Source organism: Hippocampus guttulatus, chromosome 4 (assembly GCF_054856545.1).
Source record: "Hippocampus guttulatus isolate MCC_2025c chromosome 4, RoL_Hgut_1.0, whole genome shotgun sequence".
Taxonomy (NCBI): Eukaryota; Metazoa; Chordata; class Actinopteri; order Syngnathiformes; family Syngnathidae; genus Hippocampus; species Hippocampus guttulatus.
This window is the reverse complement of record NC_141264.1, coordinates 15385513-15397604: the sequence shown is the minus strand read 5'-3', so window position 1 is coordinate 15397604 and position 12092 is coordinate 15385513.

The following is a 12092-nucleotide window of genomic DNA, read 5'->3' as shown; positions in this document are numbered from 1 at the left end:
ATTTGCTCTGTATCTTATTTTGAAGGCATGTTACCATACCAACGTTACCATAGCGACAAAAGTGTGTTGCAGCCAGATCGGACATTCCTCGCGTTGTGATTCATGGTTGTTATGTTTTGAAAATACCACACTTTTCATGCAGGTCATATGGTATTATTATTATTATTTTCGTTATTTTTTTTCGTTTGGAAAGTATTTTGGATTCTTTGATATTCTTGGATGATTTAAATTTCGTAATCTAATCGTGGCTAATCATGGCTCACCTGTTTTCTGAAGCTGAGCCATGATTCGTCGTTACCTGAACCGACCAACCGTGATGTCATTTTCATTTGACAGAGAACTGACAAAATGGACACCCCCTGAGATGGACAAAAAACGGGTGGGTTTTAGTGCTAGTGGTGCTGCATCAAACATATTACTGTCAGGATTTCTTTTGGGTTGACTGCTGGTTTCAATTGGCTTTGGGAAAGTGACTAACTTAAAATCTTCGTCATTAACACATAATCAAATAAAAGAATTTCGTTGTGAACCAAGGCCAAAACGGCAAACAATAAATTTTTTGTTGGTAAAGTAACAATTCGTACCGTATCTTAATAACCTCAGGATTGATGAAACAAAAACACAAGTTATTACCTTCCTCAGATTGGAGAAACACAAATGGCCGTTCAGCCCGACCTCAGACAGCACACAGCTTACAAACATTTCTTACAGGTGTGGCCGGTTGGAAGTTGACATACCATCAGGACAAGTCAGCTTTTAAAGGGGGTCAAGCCTCTGGTGCCACTGTTGAAGGGAGCCGATGATCAACCGCAATCAACCTTCATTACCAAAAAAGTGTAAGTTGAGGGGTTCGTAGGTTTTAGATGGATTGCTCTACGTTCAGAATGGGCAAAAAGGAGAGGACGACTTCGTTTGAACACAGCTCTTTCTTTTTTTATTTTTAACGGCTGCCTCCTCACTCTCCAACGAACACTCCCCCTTCCGGTAACGACCCACCTTCCTGCTTTTCTTCCCCAATCACATGTAAGCAACATAAGAATATTTCAGGACGTATTAAACAGAGTATAATTAAGGTAACTAACATAAAAGAATATAATGCTTAAATATAAAATGATAATAATTAACAATTTAACAAAAGCTTACATTCTTCCCCCTCTCACCAGAGAAATGCCCTCATTTCTACTTTGATCACTTAATGTAGAATTCAGGTTACAACAAACTAACATTGCACAGGGGGGGGGGGGTAAAACAAAAAGGCATCAGAAACATACAATCACATCAGAACAAAGTCTTTGAAACGCGAAGGAAGTTTAACTTGGCGGTGGCCTGGGCGTGAAGAGGAACCGGTGTTTGAACCCAGTGCTGCAGGCAGAACGGTAGGCCTCTGGTCCACAGATGAGGGAACAGGCAAGTCTGTATCAGTCGGCTGAGGCCTTTCCAGTGGGGCCAGACAAGGTGATAAAGGGCCAGGCAGGCATCTCCTCAGGGTCACTGAAGATCTGGAGGGCTGGAAAGGTAGAGCACCTGATAACGCTGATAGGGCCAGGGGTGGATGAGGTGTGTGACCCACAGGTGCTGATGAAGCATCCAAAGGCACGGTCTTTACATCAGGGTAATAAGGACGCAATCGGTTGTAGTGGACTGTTTGGACTTTATCAGGTGGATCCAACAGATACTTGATCTTGTAGGTCACGCCAGATTCCTCTTCAGTCGATCCAAGACACTTCAGAACCACAAAAGGTCCCTTCCAGTGTGGAGACAGCTTTTGATGTGAAGCTGTAGGGTCACTCAACCACACATAATCCCCTGGGGTGTAAGGAGTGTGATGGACAAGTTGGTCATAGTGATGTTTCTGTCGCACGTGAGCTTGATCCCTGTTCACAGTAGCAGACCTGAAGGCAGATTGCAGCTTTCGGGTCAGTTGTACTGCATAGTCAGCTGAAGTGCCGGGGGTGGAGTTTGGAAACGGCACATCAGCGGGGAACAGGGCATTAACAGGCATCCGCGCCTCTCGACCATGGGTCAGGAAAAAGGGGGTGTATCCCGTAGAGGAGTGAGGGCTGGTGTTATAGGCCAAGGCCACCTGATTGAGGCAGTCGTCCCACTCTCCAGACTGCTGGTGAAGAGTCTTAGCTAATTGGTCGATGAGTGTCCGGTTAAATCGTTCCACCATACCGTCACATTGTGGATGATATGGGCTGGTCCTTGTCTTCTTCACTCCTAGTAGACCACAAAGATGTTTGACTAGGTCCGACTCGAACTGCCGTCCTTGGTCCGTGTGAAGACTCTCCGGGATTCCATGCTCTCTGATGAAGTTCTCAAAAATGCATTTGGCCACAGTTGTTGACCTTTGATCTGGAATGGCGTAGAGGTTGACATATTTAGAAAAGTAATCTTGAACCACCAGCACATACCGGTTGCCACGGCTGGTGACTGGCAATTCCAAGATGTCAGCTGCCACTTTCTGGAATGGTGAGGTTGCAGTCACTGTCTTCATGGGTGCTCTCTGATGTGGGACAGGATTGCGTCGAGCATCACACGGCACACACTTCTTGCACAACTGACAAATATCCCGGGACATGAATGGCCAGTAGCACAATACCTGAGCACGTTGCAGAACCTTCTCCGCTGACAAATGGCCTGCCACCTGATTACCATGGAGCAGCTTGAAGACGTCTTCCTGCAACTCTTGAGGTATGATAACCTGATAGACTGCTGACTTGGATGTTCGGTTATGAACTTTCCTACAGAGCAGCTTATTGTGAAAGGTGAGCCTTCTGTATTCACGCCAGAGTGACTTCTCTGCAGCGGGTCTGTTTTTCATCCTCCAGAGTGGGGGTTTGTAGCCTTTGGTCTTCCATCTGATGACCTCCGCCAGGATCGGGTCCTGCTGTTGCTTCTCCTGCAGCTCCAATCCACTGGTGGAAAGCTGGAAAGTCGATGAGGGGCATCCTTCGGACTGGTTTGGAACCGGCTGATGGGGTATTGGTTCTGGTTCCAGTTGAAGATCGGCGGTGCACACATAGCTGGGTTTTGTGACGACATGAAAAGGCAGCGGGACGACAGAAGGGTTTTCAGTGGTGGCAGGTGGACTTGTTACCTCTGGGCGCCTCGACAATGAGTCTGCATTCTGATGCCGATATCCTTCTCTGTGGATCACAGTCCACTCAAATGGATCTAATTCCAGGGCCCAACGTGCACGCCGACCAGTCCTGTCGCTGTCGATGGGGATTCTTCTCAGGCCCAAGAGGGGTTTGTGATCTGTAATGATGACAAAAGGTTGCTTGTAGAGATAATGCCGAAAATGTCTGACAGACCAGACGATCGCCCACAGCTCTCTGTCATATGTCGACCATTTCCTCTCTGCTTTGGTGAGGACATGGCTGGCATAGGCAACGACCACTTCCCTCTCATCACGCTTCTGAGCTAACACTGCCCCAATGGCAGAGCAGGAGGCATCTGTGTATAGTTGAAACGGCTGGGCGAAGTTTGGGAAGGCCATTACAGGAGGACGTGATAGAGCTTGTTTCAAATAAGCGAATGCTTCTTCACAAGCTGGTGTCCACCGGAATGGTGTATTCTTCTCTGTCAGTCCATGCAAGGGTACTGCATGATGTGCAAAATTCTTAATGAACTTTCTGTAATAGGAACAAAGTCCGAGAAAGGCTCTCACTTCCGTTGGAGTGTGAGGAGTGGGCCAATCTTTCACACTTTGTACGTTCTTGGGGTCCGGCTTTACACCGTCCTTTGAGACGATGTGCCCAAGGAAGAGTACATTGTCCTTGGCAAGGTAGCATTTGGCAGGGTTTAACTTCAAGCCGCTACACTGGAATCTGCAGAAGACCTCTTCCAAGTGCTGGAGATGTTCTTCAAAGGATTGGCTAAAGATCAAGACATCATCCAAATAGACGAGGCATGTCTGCCATGGGAGGCCACGGAGAACCATCTCCATCAGCCTTTGAAACGTCGCTGGGGCGTTGGTCAATCCCATTGGCATCACTTTAAAGTGATAGAGTCCACTCCCTGTCGTGAAAGCGGTCATCTCGCGATCCTCCTCTTTCATTTCCACCTGCCAGTATCCGTGCTGGAGGTCCATGGTGGAAAACCAAGCGGAACCTGACAGCGCATCCAAGGCATCGTCCACTCTTGGCAGAGGATGTGAATCTTTGATGGTTACAGCGTTAAGTTTTCTATAATCTAAACAGAAACGCCAAGATCCATTCTTCTTGCGGACCAGAACGACAGGCGCGGCCCAAGGACTGTAGCTCTCTTCGATGACGTCTGCTTTCAGAAGCTTGTCGACTTGGCGCTGGATTTCCTGTCGGTGGTCTGGTGTCACCCGGTACGCTCTCTGCTTGATTGGTGATGCATCACCTGTGCGAATGCGATGCTTGATGATACCCGTTCTACCTTGGTCGTCTTGGTGTTTGCTGAACACGACGGAGTACTTAGACAGTAAGGCTTTCAGTGACTGAGCTTGGGTTGGGGTCAGACAGGTTTCATCTATCTCAACAGGAGGAGCAGTCATATCAGAAACATGCGAAGCAGCACCGCGTGACTCTTCTACAGCTACAGTGTCAATAGATGAGATGGAATGAAACTCACCAAGGTGTTGACCGACATGCAGCTCGATGTGTTCTTCGGTCGTGTTTAGAACACGAACAACAGTCATTCCATTCTGTACTTCGCTGAGAGTATGGGCCACGACAACTTCAGATGAAGGGTTGGGCATTAGGACTCCAACATAGTCGGTTGGTACTGGAGATGCGGCCGTCGCACCCGCGACACATGCGGTGATGATGGTTTCACTCCGAGCAGGAATGCAGGCAGGTGACATCACGGAGACGTTGCAGCAGGCAGCTACTTCGTGGTTCTTAGGGAGTAGAGGGAGATTCATGTCCCAGAGTATCAGCTGGCCTTTGCTGACATCTAGCAGGGCATGGTGCTGATTCAGGAAGTCCCATCCTAAGATCACAGAATGATGAGCTCCTCTGATGACCTGGAAGTCGTGCTGCAACAGTTCTCTTCCTAAGCGGATGCCTAATGATAAAATCCCCAGTGTGTCCAAGCATTGACCATTGACAGAGCGAGCCAAAGTGAAGGATGTCTTCATTGGGCGCTTCTTCAGTGCTGGATGTGATACTCTGAAATCCTCACTGATGATAGAAATGGTGGACCCAGTGTCGAGGAGAGCAGATACTTCAATGCCTTCCACAATGGAAAGGATGTTGGGGGACACAGTTTCCGAGTGAATATACTTCTTATTGTCTTGATTGTCAGGTTCCGGGTTGTCGGCAGGGGGCGCTATTTCACAAGCTGAGGTCTGCCCCTCAACATCAGCTAGTGGGCGTTTCCCTGTTGCGTCGATCGGGAAGTGCCGGATGGCACTCGCCTCTCAGGAGACTGGAAGTGAACACTGCGTCTGGCTGGTAGGTCCCCATCCCTCTCCCTCCGAGACGGCGAGCTGTAGTGTTTCCTGTATGGCCGATCGGACTTGGACTGGTAGTCACCGCAGTCACCTTGCGATGTACTATCTGCAGAACGATAGCGCTGGGCATCCCCCTGAGAGTCCCAGCTGCGTCTGCTTGGGGAATGCCGTCGCTGCCGTTCATGCACAGAGGAGTCCCAGTCAGGTCTGCGTGGAGAATGGCGGCGATGCTGGACATCATCAGGGATCCAGTCATGTCTGCTGCGCCGGAACTCAGGAGAGTCTGGACGGTGCCTGCGATAGAACTCTGGACTTCGACCGTAGCATCTGTCAGGTGAGTAGCAGTTTCTGGACTGGTGTGGACCACAATGGTCGGATGGAGAACGGCGGCGTGCACCACCGAGGGGATCACCAGATGCAGAAGATCGATTGGCCAAGTGGTCAAAGCGCTGGCTGCGGTAGGTGTCCTTCTCCTGTAGCTGGTGGACGTCACTCTGTAAGCCACTCACTTTAACTGTCAGTTAATCCATTGCTTCTAGAAGCTTAACAGAAGCAGTATCAGAACATGTCACTGACACCTGGTCCATAGTCTGCATAGGTGGGTATGAAGCATGAAGGTTCAGTGCCGCACGTGCTCTTTCACAGCGCCCAGCAACAACGAGGGCCTCGTCAAGGTCACCTGCTCCCATCTCGTGGATCTTTGCTTGCAGGGCAGGATCCAAACCAGCCACGAAGCGGCGAAACTTCTCCCCTTCCTGTGCTACGCGGCCGTAGTCAGGGAAGGCTTCCATAACGAGGCGGGTGACGTCAGCACTGTACACTTCTAAGCTCTCACCAGGCTTGCGGGGGCGGGCATTTATATGGGTTTGGAAAAATGGCAGGGACAGGTTAGGACCAAAAACATCCTGGAGCCTCTTCTTGACAGCCCCGTAGTCCTCCTTGACTGCGGGGGAAAGGCTATCCCAGTACAGAAATGCAGCCTCAGCTAATTTCGTCGGTAAAACTGAAGCCAGTACAGATGACATTTCAGTGGTTGGTCGGTCATACATGGCTTGCATCGACACCTCAAAACGCCGAGACCAGCTAGTAAAAGACACGGTCCCATCTCCCTTAAAAGCTGGTGGTAAATCAATGTTGAGGCGGCCTAGCTGAGTAATATTCGCAGCAGCCATAGAAGCAGCAGTGGAATGAGCCACTTCAGGGGGTTGACCAACGGAAGTCTCAGTATTGGACATAGCGAGCTCAAAAACTGTGAATAATGATGGAAACAATGGCCAAGAAGAAGGTAGGAAAAATTCAAACTGCAGGAAGCCTCAAAATCTCATCCAAATTAGCGATTAGCAGCAGCCATTCGGTAGAGCGCAAAATCCATGTGGCTAGCAATATGACAATTAGCACGAAAAAATCGTAGCATAAAAAGAGTCAAAAAGCCACACAAAACATACCAACACCGCTGCCACCAATGTAAGTTGAGGGGTTCGTAGGTTTTAGATGGATTGCTCTACGTTCAGAATGGGCAAAAAGGAGAGGACGACTTCGTTTGAACACAGCTCTTTCTTTTTTTATTTTTTATTTTTAACGGCTGCCTCCTCACTCTCCAACGAACACCCCCCCTTCCGGTAACGACCCACCTTCCTGCTTTTCTTCCCCAATCACATGTAAGCAACATAAGAATATTTCAGGACGTATTAAACAGAGTATAATTAAGGTAACTAACATAAAAGAATATAATGCTTAAATATAAAATGATAATAATTAACAATTTAACAAAAGCTTACAAAAGTAAAACCATCTGCACAGATTTCATAGCAGATACGACAGAACCAAAGATTTCATACCACAGTTGTCACATCCAAGAATGTCTAAGTGTATTAAAAAAAAAAAAGTAAATAAATAACAAGCCAGTGGCGCACTGGTTTACTGGCTCCACAAGCTTGTTGGGCAGCGGCGACACCTGGGGACATCGTGTTGCATAAAGCCTCAGTCAGGTGGTCACGTTGGTTGTTTTACAGCGTTGTGTGTGGGTCTGGGGGAGTCAGCGTCCATGGCGCCGTCACCAACCGAGATGGGTCGCCGTTTACTGCCGCTAGGCTGCCAAAAGTCCTCTGGGGCCCCGGAAAAAGGCTTACACCGGACCAAATTTGATCCACCTCAGGGAGGTGGTTTAAAATTTTGCTCCGGAGCAAATGCTCGTTTACGAAGCAGCACCGATGTAAATTTGCACGTGTGAACGCAACTGGGTTAAATTTGGTCCAGAGCAAATGCTTGTGAAGCGTACGTACGGCGAAAATGTGTTGCTTTCGTGCTCTGTCGGACTTCCGTCATGTGTTTGTTTAATAATGACACAAGACTTGGCTGGTAACATCTTTCCTTTTGTAGGAGACTGGACTGTCTCGGAGTTGTTAGTGTAGTTTGTTCCTTTGTTGTGTGTTCACAACCCCCCGCCCCCCATATAATTTATTTAGTGATTTCCTCTCTTGATTTCCTGTTTGGCGCATGATGTGTTTGCTTTTCTGAGTGTCATTGAAGTCATCGTTGATTTACGTTTTCGGGGGCGGTCACTCTCGAGCACAAGGCACGGAGACCGAGAAGGAGAAGGACGTGCCTGTCCAGTAGTCGCTTGAGTTGTGTATACGTTTTAAAAAGAACCAACACGACAGCTCATTTGTTTTCTGTCGTTTTGCTCCCCTGCAGAAACTGCCGTGTGAACGCAAGTGGGGCTGCACCGACGCCGTGCCGGCCCAGACACGCTCAGCGGCTTTGTACGTGTGAACGCTCCACACAATTTGCTGCGGTGCAAAATATATCGCAACAAAATACATCGGTGCAGCGCCGGAGCAAATGTGTGCCGTGTGAACACCCCTCATGATAGCGATGTGTGAGGGGATTGCAAGTGAGATGTTTGGAGCCAAATGCCTCTCAAAGCTGGATGCATTAAAGACATTGAAAATATAATAGGAACATGTGAAACATGCCAAAAGTCACCAGAGTAAGACAGGAGGGAAACCGTGATAATTCCCAGTCTTCCCACTGCACCTTGGAGGAAAGTAGGAACAGACTTGTTACATTGTAATGGAAAGGACTTTTTGCTCATGACAGACTGTTAATTCGAATTTCCCTGAGATTGCTCTACTCACGAACGCAACCGCCAACAATGACATCACTGATGTTAAGTCAATATTTGCCTGACATGGGATACCAGAAAACGTGCAGATCATCAAACAGTTTCTGAAGTGTCTGGATTGCGGCTTATCTACGGCAGAACTGTTGATGAATCGCAACGTACGCACAACAGCTCCTATCCGAAGGTGAAGCAGGATGAGGAGACAAAACTGGAAAATCTTAAATGGAAACAGAAACAATTCATCTGGCAGGTGTTGTGTCTGAATAATGTGACATTCAAGGTTCAAAAGTTAGCTAAAAAAATCTTTTTTGATGCCTTGGGAACAATATTTATGTAGTCGCAGCCACATTTTTATGTGTAATGTGTGTTTATGGCCTCACAAAAAGGGGGAAGTGCTGATATTGAGTGTCGACGTTTGAACAGCAGAGGGAACTAGTGGCACAGGTTGTGGTGGCAGTGGAAGAAGAGAGCAGGAACAAATGTAAGGTGCGTAATCAGGAAAGAGTAAGAAAAGCACAAGCGCATGCGGGCTGCTGAAAATAACTTGACATCCGGATCCATAACGTCAGTTAATTTCACAATCAAAGTGAGACATATTTTCTCAATGGATCACAATGGAGTTCACGTTTCAATGGAAACTCCACGATCCAGAAATTAAGGCCACCCTAGACTTCACTGAATCACACCTATTTGGTGCTTGCTCACAAATTTCCTGTCAGAGGTCAAGACAAGAGAATCACTGCACCTTATAAGTACACAAGCCAGGTGCATTAAAAAAAAAACAAAAAAAACTTCAGTGCCCTTAAGTACAGGTACTCAATGTTACACCTCCTTCCTTTATGCTAGTGACAATATTGAATCAATAGTAGACATTTAATTTGTAAGTGACAAAATGCTTCAGCCTATAACAGACAAAAGTGACAGGATTCATCATGTTTGTGCTGGTCAATGTTCCGTAGGGTTACCACATTTAGATTTCCAAAAAAAGAGTACACTCAGCCCGGTCTGAAGGTACTGAAATGATACTCAAAGTTCACTCCAAGATGTCATACATTACAACTCCGATATTTAGTCATTAAGGCTGCACGATATTGGAAAAATATGCAATGTCTGTATGGCTGTTGCATATTGCAATATTGATATTATTACAATGTACCTAAAGAAATTACATAATTTTTGAAACAAAATTAATTTTTTTCATGCAGAACAATAATAATAATAATAAGGCCCAATGTATTCTTATCTAATGAAGTTAGTGTTAATGTTCCTCGATGCTGCTCAGTTAGATGACAATGTGCATTTGAGGTTGGATCTGATTGGTCCAAGTTAGATGAAAGCATACCATTCCAAATGAATTTTTTCCTCATCTTTTGCATTCTGCACTGCATATATTTCTTTCAAAATCTTCAGAAGCCCTAATTTAAAGTATGCCTCCTCTGTATAAGGAGAAAATAAAACACACACCAAAAAAAACAAAAAAAATTGCTTTTGAAGTCTTATGACAATGTTCAAAATACAGTAAAACCTCTTTTACAAAAAAATCCAGCCTGAACAAAATATTTCTGACTGTAGTAATGTCAATCAAAAAGTAGTCTTACAAGGATATTCATTTTCGGATGGACAGAATTCACACCAGGAAAGTCCTTTCGTCCGGACCAAGGTCAGACCTTTTTTTTTCGTTTGGTGCGGTGTGCATTCACATTGTATTGTCGATACACGATCTGTGACCCCTGCACGATGTGAGTCGTGCCTGCGCAGGTTGGCCAAGTTGTATCAAATTGTTCCAAGTCCATTTGGAAGTGTACCGAAACCACCTCCGAAACTGGTTCTCAGTGGGGTTTTGGTTCGCACCAGAATTCATTTGTCTGTATTACCCTCCGGAAAAAATTTTCAGGACCAGCGTGGCAAAACGAACCCCGGTCCCTTGAAAGTTGACCAGACAGTGAATGTGTGATGAATAAACCTTATCAAAGAAAACAAGGAACTCAGTCAATTTTGCAGATAAACTCTCTCCTCATTAAGCATTTTTTTAGGGGGCGGGGGCGCATCCACATGATCATGAGGGAAACGATATATTTACGTGCGAGCTGTCCATACTGCTACCGTTTTTGGATGTCCTCATATTAGTCAGAGTCCTTAGCTCCGTTTTATTTGGCTTGCTCAACTGGTCACCGGAACAACTCGTCGCGGATTGACGCAAGATAAGCGTCTTCAGCAATGCAGGCAGCATTGATGGAAAAAGAACAAAATGTTGATTTTGATCACTCAGAGCAATCAGCTGTTCAAAGGGTTCAAGCAACAGAAAAATCACTGTTTGTAATAGGACTTTATCACAACTTCCGTGTAAAAAAAAGAAAAAAAAAAGTCTTTCATATCTCCGCATCTGCAAAGCTCATTGTGGTGGAGGAAACAGTAACAGTGCAGCTGAATCCAGCCAGGTGCTGTGAGGACAGATAATGTCTACAACACATTTGTTGTTTTAGGAAGAAATTGAAATATGTCAATAAAATCTGGTGTCATTTTTGGCAAAGATAAGAATTGTTTGATTAAAAAAAAAAACCCAAATAAACACACACCTTAAGCGACCTCAAGAAAAAAGGAGCCTGATTCAGCCATTTGTACAAACTCTGACCTGCTGGACAGATCGTTAAAAAAGAAAAAAAAATAAGGCATTCGTTTGATCAGTAACACCAATATTAATTAAAAATCTACGTCCAACCCTGCCAAACCCTTACTTTGCCATGATAGTGTGGCATGGCTCAGGTGGTCAAGTGGTTGGCTCCCAACATGAAGGTTGTTGGTTTGAAAACATTTTGAAGGGCTTTTGAGCAAGACACCAAATTCCCAATTGTTCCCGATCCTGCATCATCAGTAGGTGAACAAGGAGATGGTGTTCAAGTGCTTTCAATACCTCAAAGGTCCAACAGCACGATACAAGTGGAATCATGTTTATTTAGTCGTGACTGATCAAATAAAAAACTTGATAAAAACATTTAAAACCCGAAACCTTCCTTCACTTCAACACTGATTAGTCAATTGTATTTATTTAAGCTTGATCACCCCATTTTCGCAAGGCAAGCACATGTGCAATTTTGCAAACTTTGGAAACTGCATTACCATGAAGGAATAAATGACATAGTTTATCAGTTCTACTTGATGAGCTGGCAAGTTTGGCAAATTCTGTACAAAGCTCACAGGAAGATTGTTGTTGTTGTTGTTTATTGAACATAAAACATATACAGTAATAATTTGACAGAAAATAAGGTAGATAAAATAGTAAAAAGAAAGAAATCAGTCTTCATTCAACACAGTTATTATGTTCAAGGGAGTAGGAAGAAGTAAAAAACGTATCTAGTCCTACCCCGTTATGTGTTTATATCTAATAAATCATTTTTATATCAATCAGAAAAGTAAGAAGAAAGAAGTCTCCATTAAGGCTCATGCTTTACCCTTAACCGTGATATTTTTACAACTTTTGGTTTGTATCGGGATTATATACATCCACACCCTGGCACTCTTGTGTCAATTTTCTCTTGTATT